The sequence below is a fragment of the Chiloscyllium punctatum genome, chromosome 20, assembly GCF_047496795.1.
Source record: "Chiloscyllium punctatum isolate Juve2018m chromosome 20, sChiPun1.3, whole genome shotgun sequence".
Lineage (NCBI taxonomy): Eukaryota > Metazoa > Chordata > Chondrichthyes > Orectolobiformes > Hemiscylliidae > Chiloscyllium > Chiloscyllium punctatum.
In genome coordinates, this window is record NC_092758.1 from 48,038,886 (window position 1) to 48,051,501 (window position 12,616).

Below are 12,616 nucleotides of genomic sequence, written 5' to 3' on the forward strand. Positions count from 1 at the left end.
TCTCTCAGCCCATTGCTTCTAAACTTCATTCTATAGACATCACATTAGACATGTACTCTCACCTATTCCATTTTGAATGCCCCCACCATTCTCCTACACCCTACAAATGGTCTGTTTTGATTTACTGACAAATTCCCAATTTACGTTTGGTCAAATCCTGCCGTTATTTTAATTAGATCTGCCCTCTGCAACCCAAAACTCTTTTTTCATATTTCTCCTTTTTCATCACAAACCTAAAATGTATCACTAAGGTGCTCTCACGCTACCACCATGAACACCTGTTCAGTAATATTAGGTCCAGCACTACACTGTTCTCTTGTAGAATCATCTACATGTTGGTATAAAACACTCTTCTGAATACATCTGGCCCCTCTAAACTCTTTCAACTACACTTACTCCACTTCATCATGGTTAGGTTGAAATCTGCTTATACACTTACCATGTGATCTTGAGTTTGAATGTCACTTACTCATCTGCTTTCTGTATCTCTTGATTCCCTGGAAAACCAAAAATTGCCAATCCTAACTTTAAATATTTTCAGCAATGGCTCCAAAAACCTGTTTCTCAACTGTTCACTGTGAGGGTTTTGAGGCAAACCTCTCTTTCTGTTACAGTATTATATTCCTCGAACAAAATTCACTTTATAGTTGATTTGCCGGGAAGGATTGTGCAGAGAGATGCCAGGAGAAAATTATAGGAATAGGTGTTAATTAACATTGTGATATTATGGTAATTCTGAAGACAAGTCAAGTTCAACTTGAACTATTAGTTAGATTCTGCCAGACCTGTTTCTCGTGCTTCCTGTTTTTTTATTCAGTTTCAAATATTCAGCATCCATATTATTTTTTTGTAGCATTATGGAAACCCAGTTATTAACTTCAGCAACTTTAGCATCCACCACAGTTGTAGTCACATTCCTGTTCCTGAGTTTTATGGATTTGTCCCCATAGGAAGTAAAGAGAAGAAAACTGTTGCTGCGAATGCCAATCTCTCCCCCAAGAAATAACCAATTAAGGGTAAGGCTGGCAAACAAGAAATATGGCAAGTGCTATAGGGGAATACAAAGTTAAAGATGTTGGAGAGTAAATGTACACTGGAGAAATATGTTCTGCGATTGTGTAAGGCTATGTTATAGGGGCTGTATACTGTCCAACAAAGAACAGCAGAAAGAATGCGTAGCGTGCATGGTTAGTTTTACAACTGTTGCTTTAAGTGGTTGAAGTGTATGGCATTTCCCAAAGCAGTGTGAGTAGTAATTGAAAGGAAGAGTGTGTTCATTTATTAACTTGCCAGAAATGCTCAAGGCATTGAAGTCATTTTGGTATGATACTGCAATCTTGGAAATGTGGAAGTTGGCAGACATTGGTGATACCAAATAACATGACTGACATTCCCATTGGCTTGGGAGACAGCAGATTCAGGGGTTTCTGCTTTTATCCTTCAGACTGATCCAAGAAAGCTTGAAAACCTTCAGTGTGGAAGTTCCTGATCACTTTCCTGGCAATGACTCCGTTTTGTTACACTCAGTACACAGATGGTACTGTACTGATGATACATAATGCTTCCAAAATAAAATCAAATTATCAGAGTTACACAGTACCTGTAGAGGAACATACCAAGGAAACTTAAATATCTCTCTCCCTCCAGACACCAGTGGCTGATATCCTACTTTTATTAATGTGTAACAAGATTGCAATCAAATTTTCAAACCTGGCCCTCGAGCTAAGCAAGATTGAAAAGGTTACATTGTTTTGGAGAGACGGTGGTGTGGTGGTGTAATGGCTATGGCACTGGACATGTCGCACATGCTAATGACCTGGGAACAGGGTTTCAATCCCACCATGGCAACTGGTGCAATTTGAATTCAATGACTAGATCAGGAATTGAAAATAATCCCAGTACTGACAATTCCATAAAAGCTCATCTAATTAATGAATGCACTTTAAGGAAGGAAATCTGCTATCTTTAGCTGGTCTGGCCTGTACGTGCCTGCAGACCCATGGTAATATGGTTGATTCTTAACTGCCCTCTGAAGTAGTATAATGGCCCATTCAATTAAAGGGTAACAATTGCTGGTCTTGTCAACAATGCCCATGAAAGAACAAAGAAACAAAAAAGAATAAAACAAATGTGAGTTAAATTCAAATAAGAATGACAGATAAAGGGGGAAATGTACAGCCCCTGAGATGGGTGAGGGAACATCAAATAGGATGGATAAATGACTGGACTACTGCTATCCTGCCAACATGAGCTATCCTTCTTTATCCTGTGGCCAGCTAAAGACACAGACAGGAGAAAGTAAGGACTGCAAATGTTGGAGATCAGAGTCGAGAATGTGGTGCTGGAAAAGCACAGCAGGTCAGCCATCTGAAACGTCGATTCTCCTGCTCCTCAGATGCTGCCTGACCTGCTTAGGAAAGCACCACACTCTCGACTAAAGATTCAGCCAGTTCATCCACTCTTAGGCCTATTGAATCCAGCTGAAAGCTTGTTCCCACCATATATGGTTTATTTTTTTCATTCACGGGATGAGGACATCACTGGCTGGGTGAGCATTTATTGCCCATCTCTAATTGCTAAGAGTCAAGAAGGACTTATGCCCAAAACTTCAATTCTCCTGCTCCTCGAATGCTGCCTGACCACACTCTCGACTCTACGAAGCACCTGCAGTCCTTACTTGCTCCTCATTGTTAAGAGTCAACCACATTACTATGCTTCTGATGTCACATGTAGGCCAGAGTAGGTAAGGTTGGCAGTTTGCTTCCCTCATGGGCCGTAGAGAACCAGATGGGTTTTTTTTTCTTGACAATTAACAATGGTCATCATTAGACTCTTAATTCCACATATTTATTGAACTCAAATTCCCCCATCTGCCATGATGGGATTCAAATCCCAGCTCCTCAGAACATTACCTGGGTCTCTGGATTGATAGTCCACTAATAAACTAGACCATCACTTCAGGAAGATAGAATGAAGCAGGCCAGCCTGGGGACACCATTCACAAGATATTGTGCCTCCCCTACCTCTACTTTCAGACTTTTCCTAGCATCCAAACCCAATCTCCTCACACATGTTAAAGTCCTCAAAACTTTCTGATCAGCAACCTTGGACTGAGCTTAGTCTAGCAGCCATGTTTCTTCACAGGATTCCCCCGTAGATGTCACCATTGAGTTCAGATATAGCAGGTACGACTCTGATCGGGTGGCAGCTCTTGAAGATGGGCAATTCTTTTCCTGAGAGTAGAATTCCCATAATCATCTTGTTAAAGATATTATCTTATTGCCTATTATCTCAAAGGGGCAGCTGGTATAAAAGTGCTTTCCATCAGAGAGGAGGTTGAGTAACATGTCCCACCCACTCAATAAAACTTAGTCCAATATCTAAAACTGAACTGAATTCGTAACGTTCATGTTCCTTGCTGACTTGCAATCATAAAGGTGTCATGTTTATGATGAGATGTTATAGATGAAATACCTGATTCTTAAAGGTCAAGGAAATCAAGCATGCATTTCTTTTCATCTCAATATACTCAGTCTAAGAAGTCAAGCAGACAAAATGTTGATTGCAAAATTGGATTTCTTATGGCTAACAGTTTTGCTGCAACAGGTACTCTTATTGCCAAAATGATATCTGTTTTGTACACTATGCCAGACTTGTTTTGCTGAGGGCATTAATGTAGGTGTTAGGAGTACATAATGTTTTCAGTTATTAGAGAGGAACCAGACTGCAATATTAGTCAGCCTATATGCAGACGCATACAGCTGATTTTACATTCAGCAGTGGGTGGGAAACCCACTGACAATATTTTGAGAGATCATTTCAATTGCTAAGTACTTTTTCTGTTTAAGCTTTTGGAACAGTTCAGTACTGTAACGCGTTGGTTACATTTTCAGAAACTTGGAAGGAGTGGTGTTGGATGTAGAGAAGGACTTGTTTGTGCAGGCAAGGATTTCAGGAATACAACTTGCTTTATCTTATGGGTTCAATAGTTATTCTTTCTGCTAGGTTGAAACATGAGAGGGAGCTGAAGCAGAAGCTGCAATTAATAGGAAGAGCTGATAGCGTACCAACCTAAAGGGTGAGGGCTTTCCACATTGTTCAGGAATCTAAAACTTGGACAGTTCCAAAATAAAGTGCCTCCCTTTTAAATTTGAGATGAAAAGGAATTTATTCTTTCAGAGTTGATTACTTTTGGTATTCTCTACCACAGAGAAAAAGGAGAATGGGTTATTAAAACTCCAAACATGTCAAGGGATTTAGGGGTCGGGTAGGAAAATGATGTTAAGGCTCTAATCAGATCAGCCATGACAGAGCAGGCTTGAGTAACCAAATAGTCCATTCTCACTGCTATTTCTTAAGTTCAACTTCTCAAATGCCAAGCAATGATAATCTGTAACAAGGGAAAATTACCCCATGGTAGAATTTCAAAAGCATTTTGATTAGGAACGTTATTAACATTCTGGGTATCACCAATTACCAGAAACGTAACTGGGCTGACTATATAAAGAGTAGGTGAGAGGTTGGAATTCTGTGTTGATTAATTCACAATCCTTACTCCTTAATGCCTATAAGGCATATGCCATTATTGATGGAATTACCCCCATTGACTTGAATGAGTGAAACTCTACGGACACTCAAGGAATTCAACGCCATCCAGGACAAAGCAATCCAAATCCCATCCACCATGTGACAATGTGACAGACACTCTTTAAAGTATGAGAGGAGAATATATCATATTCTTTTGAATAGACAGAAGTAGGAGGACTGTGCTGATGGCTTTGTCAAAATTGTGGGCTTTCCAATGTTATGACCAAATCCCCATTGAGGTTCCTCAGGATTTTACACATTCAGAACAATTATCCCAAATTGTTAAAGTCCCAGGTGAGATGTGATAAACTGGATTCCTTCTTTATTCACCAATTCCCTTCTTCACTTTATGTTTTTAAAACAGCAAATTAACCAGTCTTCTGAGTTAACGAAAGAGTGAGTTTATTGAGCATAAAAAATGAGAAGAAATAATAATGCAATACACATTCACAAAGACTCAGAATAAGAAGTAAGTCCAAAAAGAAAAATAAACATTATAAGTCCCTGAGTCAGTCATGATGAATAGATCATAGATGCTGTGGCTGTTACAATGAATGTGACCAGAAAACTAGTTTGGCAGGGGAGTGGGAACCGGAGCTACAGATCTGAAGATGGAATAGCTAGTGAACAGCCAGATACAGTGTGCAGAGAGTCTGTGAGGAGGGATAGACAGTTGATAGGGCAAAGTTGCATTCAGTGTGATGGGTTGAAGTGTTTCTATTTTAACACAAGAAGTGTCAGGCAAAAGGGTGATGAACTTGGATAATGGATTGGTACTTGGAACTATGATGTTGTGGCCATTGTGGAGACTTAGATAACACAGGGACGGGAATAGTTGTTGGATGTTTCAGGGGTTAGATGTTTCAAAAGAAATAGGGGGAAGGTAAAATAGGTGGGGGAGTGGCATTGCTAATCAGGGATAGTATCACAGCTACAGAAAGGGAGGTCATCAAGGAAAGTTTGTCGACTGAGTTAGTATGGGTGCAAGTCAGAAACAGCAATGGAGCAGTCACTTTATTGGGAGTTTTCTATAGACACCCAATAGCAACAGAGACACGGAGGAGCAAATTGGGAGGCAGATTTTGGAAAAGTGCAGAAGTAACAGGGTTGGTGACTTCAACTTCCCTACTATTGATTGGAACCTCCTTAGTTCAAATAGTTTAGATGGAGCAGTTTTTGTTAGGTGTATCCAGGGAGGATTCCTGACTCAATATGTAGATAGGCCAACTAGAGAGGAGGCTATATTGGATTTGGTGGTTGACAATGAACCAGGCCAGGTGTCAGATCTCTCAATGGGAGAGCATTTCAGTGATAGTGATCACAACTCCTGACCTTTGCTAAGTTATGAGAGGGAAGGAGCAGACGGTATGGGAAAGTATTTAATTGGGGGAGGGGGAATTACAATGCTATTAGGCAGTAACTGGGGCACCTAAACTGGGAACAGATGTTCTCAGAAAAATGCACAACAGGAATGTGGAGGTTGTTTAGGGAGCTCTTGCTGATAGTGCTGGAAAGGTTTGTCCCAAAGAGGTAAAGAAGGGATGGTAGGGTGAAGGAACCTTGGGTAAGAAGGGATTTGGAACATCTAGTCAAGAGGAAGGAGGAGAAAGTGAGGACTGCAGATGCTGGAGATCAGAGCTGAAAATATGTTGCTGGAAATGCGCAGCAGGTCAGGCAGCATCCAAGGAACAGGAGAATCGACGTTTCGGGCATAAGCCCTTCTTCAGGAAGGAGGAAGCTTACTTAAGGTTGAGGAAGCCAGTATCAGATAAGGCTCTGGAAGGTTGCAAGGCAGCTAGGAAAGAACTAAAGAATGGACTTAGGAGAGCTAGAATGGAGTATGAAAAAGCTTTAGCAGGTAGAAATAAGGAAAACCCTAAAGCATTCTGCACTTATGTAAGGAACAAGAAGATGACCAGAGTGAGGGGAGAGCCGATCAGTGCTAATGGAGGGAAATTGTGCCTGGAGTTAGAGGAGGTAGGAGACGTCCTTAATAAATACTTTGTTTCAGCATTTACTACTGAGAGGAACCTTGTCGTTTGTGAGGACAGCATGAACAGGCTGATATGCTCAAACAGGTTGATGTTCGACAGAATGAGGATGTGTTGAACATTTTGAAAAACATAAGAATAGATAAGTCCCCTGGGCCACATGGGATATACTCAAGGTGACTACAGGAAGTGAGGGAAGAGCTTGCTGTGCCTTTGGCAATGATTTTTGCATTCTCACTGTCCACTGGAGTAGTACCAGATGTTTGAAGGGTGGCAAATGCTATTTCTTTGCTTAAAAAAGGGAGTAAGGATAATCCTTGGAATTACATATCTGGATAGTAGTAACAGGATAGGTCAGATTCAGTATGGATTTATGAAGGGGAAATCATGCTTGACTAATCTTCTTGAATTTTTTGAGGATGTAACTCTGAAGATGGACGATGGAGATCCAGTAGATGTAGTGTACCTGGACTTTCAGAAAGCTTTTGATAAAGTCCCACATAGGAGGTTAGTGAGCAGAATTAGGGCACATTGTATTGGGGGCAAAGTACTAACTTGGATTGAAAGTTGGTTGGCTGACAGTAAACAAAAAGTAGTGATAAATGGCTCAATTTTGGAATGGCAGGCAGTGACCAGTGGGGTACCGCAGGGATCAGTACTGGGACCACAGCTTTTTACAATATATATTAATGATATAGAACATGGTATTAGTAATAACATTAGCAAATTTGCTGATGATACTAAGCTGAGTGGCAGGGTAAAATGTGAGGAGGATGTTAGGAGATTACAGGGTGACCTGGACAGGTTAGGTGCGTGGTCAGATGCATGGCAGATGCAGTTTAATGTGGATAAATGTATGGTTATCCACTTTGGTGGCAAGAACAGAAAGGCAGATTACTATCTAAATGGAATCAATTTAGGTAAAGGGGCAGTACAAAGAGATCTGGGTGTTCTTATACACCAGTCAATGAAGGTAAGCATGCAGGTACAGCAGGTAGTGAAGAAGGCTAATAGCATGCTGGCCTTCATAACAAGAGGGATTGAGTATAGAAGCAAAGAGGTTCTTCTGCAGCTGTACCGGGCCCTGGTGAGATCACACCTGGAGTATTGTGTGCAGTTCTGGTCTCCAAATTTGAGGAAAGACATTCTGGCTATAGCGGGAGTGCAGCGTAAGTTCACGAGGTCAATTCATGGAATGGCGGGACTACCTTACGCTGAAAGACTAGAGCGACCGGGCTTGTATACCCTTGAGTTTAGAAGACTGAGAGGGGATCTGACTGAGACATATAAGATTATTAAAGGATTGGACAATCTGGAGGCAGGAAACATGTTTCCGCTGACTGGTGAGTGCCGAACCAGAGGACACAGCTTAAAAATATGGGGTAGACCATTTAGGACAGAGATGAGGAGAAACCTCTTCACCCAGAGAGTGGTGGCTGTGTGGAATGCTCTGCCCCAGAGGGCAGTGGAGCCCCAGTCTCTGGATTCATTTAAGAATGAGTTGGATAGAGCTCTCAATTATCGGACAGGATTTTGAGAGACAGAAGTTATGATTACTTACAAAACCATAGTTTGATTAGAGATAGTCAGCATGGTTTTGTGAGAGGCAGGTCATACCACACAAGCCTTATTGAATTCTTTGACGATGTGACAGAACACATTGATGAAGGTAAAGCAGTGGATATAGTGTACAGGGTCTTTAGCAAAGTGTTTGATAAAGTTCCCCATGGTAGGCTCATTCAGAAAGTAAGGAAGCATGGGGTATAGGGAAATTTGGCTATCTGGATTCAGTATTGGCTGATCCATAGAAGACAGAGGATGGTGGTCGATGGAAAGTATTCAGCCTGGAGCGAGATGACAAGTGGTGTTCTGCAGGAATCAATTCTTGGACCTCTGCTCTTTGTGATCTTTATATATAACTTGCATGAGGAAGTGGAAGGTTATTAAGTGTGCCAATGTCATGAAGGTTGGTGGATGGTGTAGAGGGCTATTGGTGGTTGCAACAGGTCATTGACCAGGGCTGGGCTGATAAGTGGCAGATGGAGATCAACTTGGAAAAGTGTGAAGTGATTCATTTTGGAAGGTTGAATTTGAACGCAGAATACAGGTTAAAGGCAGGGTTCTTGGCATTGTGGAGGAACAATGGGATCTTGGGGTCCAAACTGGCTTTCTGAAAGAAGGCAGCGAGTGGTAGTTGATGGAAAATATTCAGTCTGGTGTCCAGTTACTAGTGGTGTGTCACAAGGATCTGTTTTGGGACCACTGCTGTTTGTCATTTTTATAAATGACTTGGATTCAGGCATAGGTGGATGGAATAGTAAATTTGCAGATGACACTAAAGTTGGTGGAATCGTGGACAGTTTAGAAGAATGTTACAGGTTGCAGTGGGACTTGGATAAACTGCAGAATTGGGCTAAGAGGTGGTAAATGGAGTTCAATGCAGCTAAATGTGAGGTGATGCACTATGGGAAGAATAACAGGAAGGCAGAATACTGGGTCAATGGAAAGATTCTTGGTAGTGTGGATGTGCAGAGGGATCTTGGAGTCCATATACATAGAGACCTGAAAGTTGCCACCCAGGTTGAAAGTGCTGTTAAGAAGGCATACGGTGTGTTAGGTTTCATTGGTAGAGGGATTGAGTTCCGGAGCCACAATATCATGCTGTAACTATACAAAACACTAGCGTGGCCACACTTAGAATATTGTGTACAGTTCCGGTCGCCATATTTCGGGAAGGATGTGGAAGCATTGGAAAAGGTGCAGAGAAGATTTCCCAGGATGTTGCCTGGTCTGGAGGGAAGGTCTTATGAGGAACAGCTGAGAGTCTTGGGTCTGTTCTCATTGGAAAGAAGAAGGTGAAGAGGGGATTTGATAGAGACATACAAGATGATCAGAGGATTAGGTAGGGTAGACAGTGAAAGTCTTTTTCCTTGGATGATGACGTCAGCTTGTATGAGGGGGCATAACTACAAATTGAGGGGTGATGGATTTAAGACAGATGTCAGAGGCTGGTTCTTTACTCAGAGAGTGGTAAGGACATGGAATACCCTGCCAGCCAATGTAGTTAACTCAGCCACATTAGGGAGATTTAAACAATCCTTGGATAAGCTCATGGATGATGATGGGATTGTGTAGGGGGACGAGCTGAGAATAGTTCACAGGTCGGCGCAACATCGAGGGCTGAAGGGCCTGTTCTGTGCTGTATTGTTCTATGTTCTATGTTCAATATTCATAAATCTGGAAAAGTTGCCAAAACTTTGATAGGGTTGTTAAGGTGTGTGGTGTATTGGCTTTCATTAGCAGGGAGATTGAGTTTAAGAGCCACGAGGTTATGCTGCAGCTCTATAGAGCTCTGGTTAGACTACTTTTGGAATATTGTGTTTAGTTCTAGTTGCCTCATTATAGGAAGGATGTGGAAGTTTCGAGAGGAGATTTACCAGGATGCTGTCTGCACTGGAGGGCATGTCTTATGAAGGAAGGTTGAGGGAGCTAAGGCTTTTCTCATTGGAGCAAAGAAGGGTGAAAGGCAACTTGATAGAGTTGTACAAGATGATGAAAGGCATAGATACAGTGAATAGTCAGAAACCTTTTCCCAGGGTAGGAATTGCTATCAGAAGGGTGCATAATTTTAAGATGATTGGAGGAAGGTGTAAGAGAGATGTCAGAGGCAGGTTCTCTACACAGAGAGTGGTGGGCACATGGAAAGCACTGCCAGTAGTAGTAGTAGTAGTAGAGTCAGATACATTAGGGACATTTAGGCAACTCTTGAAAAGGCACATGAATGATAATACAATGAAGAGTATGTAGGTCAGTTTGATCTTAGAGTAGGATGAAAGGTTGGAACAACATCAGGGGCTGAAGAACCTGCACTGTGCTGTACTGTTTGATGATCTATGTAAGCATTGGCATTGAAAGTTGAACAGTCAATTTGAGATATTTGATTTTTCAGGTTGATTGAAATTCCTTTGTCCTAGTTCCTTGAGACAGTAGCTAGCTGGCAACACTCAAAATGAATCATTTTTTACCTGCAATTCAGGGGTGGTTAGTTAATGGTTCTTCAACTGTAAACTTCACCAGCAGTTGAAACTTGGCTAGTTCTAGTGTATCACAGTTCACAAGCCCAAGTTCTTTACTGACATGCATTGTCCCACCTGCACATGGAACCTCGGGCTGAACTGACTTTTAATCCCTGCTTTGTATCTTCTTGAAAAGGGGATATTCAAAAGATGACTCACACCCAGACAACTGTCTTTTTTTCTTTCATCATGTTTGCAGTCAAAGATAATTTCCAGGAGATTACAATTCAGCTTGTGATGGATCCTTTATTTGAAGCTTCTAACATACATGCAAGACAGAAATTCCATGGTTAGCAGCTTTGCAGATACAAAGAAAAGCTAGACAGCTTTTAGGTAGGTGAGACAAATCATACCTGTTACAAATTTTGTCGGTTTTCTCTCCTTTGCTGGCTAAAGCAATAGGCTTGTCTGCACTTAAGTCACGTCATTATTGTCGTTGAACCATAAAATCCTTACAATGCAGAAAGAGGCCATTCAACCCATCAACTCTGCACCAACCCGCTGAAGAGCATCTCACACAGACCCAACACCCATCCCTATCCCCAGAATCCCACATTAACCATGAATAATCCACTTACCCCGCACATCTTTGGACCCAGGGTAAATCTAGTGAACTTTCTCTGGACTCCCTCCACTGCCAACATATCTGTCCTTATTAGGGGCACTAAACAGTTCACAATATTTCAGCTATGGTCTGACCCGTGCCTTGCATTGTTTCAGCAAAACATATACTTTGATCATTGCCTTGAAAATAATGACTAAAGTCCATTTGCCTTCCCCATTAGTCTCTGAAGCTGGATGTTAGCTTTTTGTGATTCATGCATGATTCAAATCCTTTTGTGCTCAATGTTATCTTTCATAACATTACAAGAAACTAATTGTCAATAAGTGATATTAAAATACCAACAAATGTTTATTAATGTGGCTATTCTATACAAATATAAAATTCACAGGCATTTCTGTGTCTAGGTATACATTAAGATATTATTTTACAAAGAACAGTATGCTTTACATACTTCTAGTGATCCCATTAAGAGGACTCTAGGAACTTTATGCCCTCAGGTCACAAAGCTGTAATACAGTGATGATACCCTGAGAACACTTCTTAAAGATAGACTGACATAATATTCATGAGGTACAACACAACATCTTGTCTGAACAGACCATCTCTCCATTTGTCCATCTCCTGCACCAGATCTCTGATTGTTACTTCTGATAATCTATGAGCCTATTATGTGCTATTTACACAATCTACATGATTCTTCAGGGATTAACCTTTTTGTACTGCAAGATCTTCCAGTACCTGATAGAGTCAAAATGCACATCCCCTTTAAATGTGCACATTAGCTTTAAGTATACCAGGCCAACCTCAGGCATTGCTAGCCTCACACAAACTTGACCTCACCTTTGCGTAAATCAACATCACAATTTTCATGGAGCTGCAGGTCATTATCATTTAAAGTGGCAGACAAAATGATGAATACATAATGCCTGTATCACCCATAACGTGCATTGACTAGGTGAACATCACAAGCCCTGTGTCTGTTTTTGGGTCTATTGAATTTTAATCTTTTTTTAAAGATCTCTTTGTACCTTGGTAGAGCTGTAATTATCAAAAATGACTGTGTATCCTTTCCTCTTTTAGCAAGAATGTATTTAGAGTTATTAATGCATTCTTTGGAAACACCAATGATTTAGATAGCTTTCTAGAAAGGTTATCAAATCTGACGGCATTAGCGTCCTTTGGGTCTCTTAAGTTAGACTGGCATCTTTCTGTTTCTGCACAACTGAAACAGCTTTCACACAGGCAAAAATAAATGTATAAATAGAGCACCGTCATGGAATTACATACTTCTAAGCCCAACATCTTTCTAACCTTCCTTAATAGTTAATATTTTGCAGGTAGATTACCACTAGTTCAAAACATTTAGCTCAGCTATTAACAGTTTCTAGTTTAAAGCC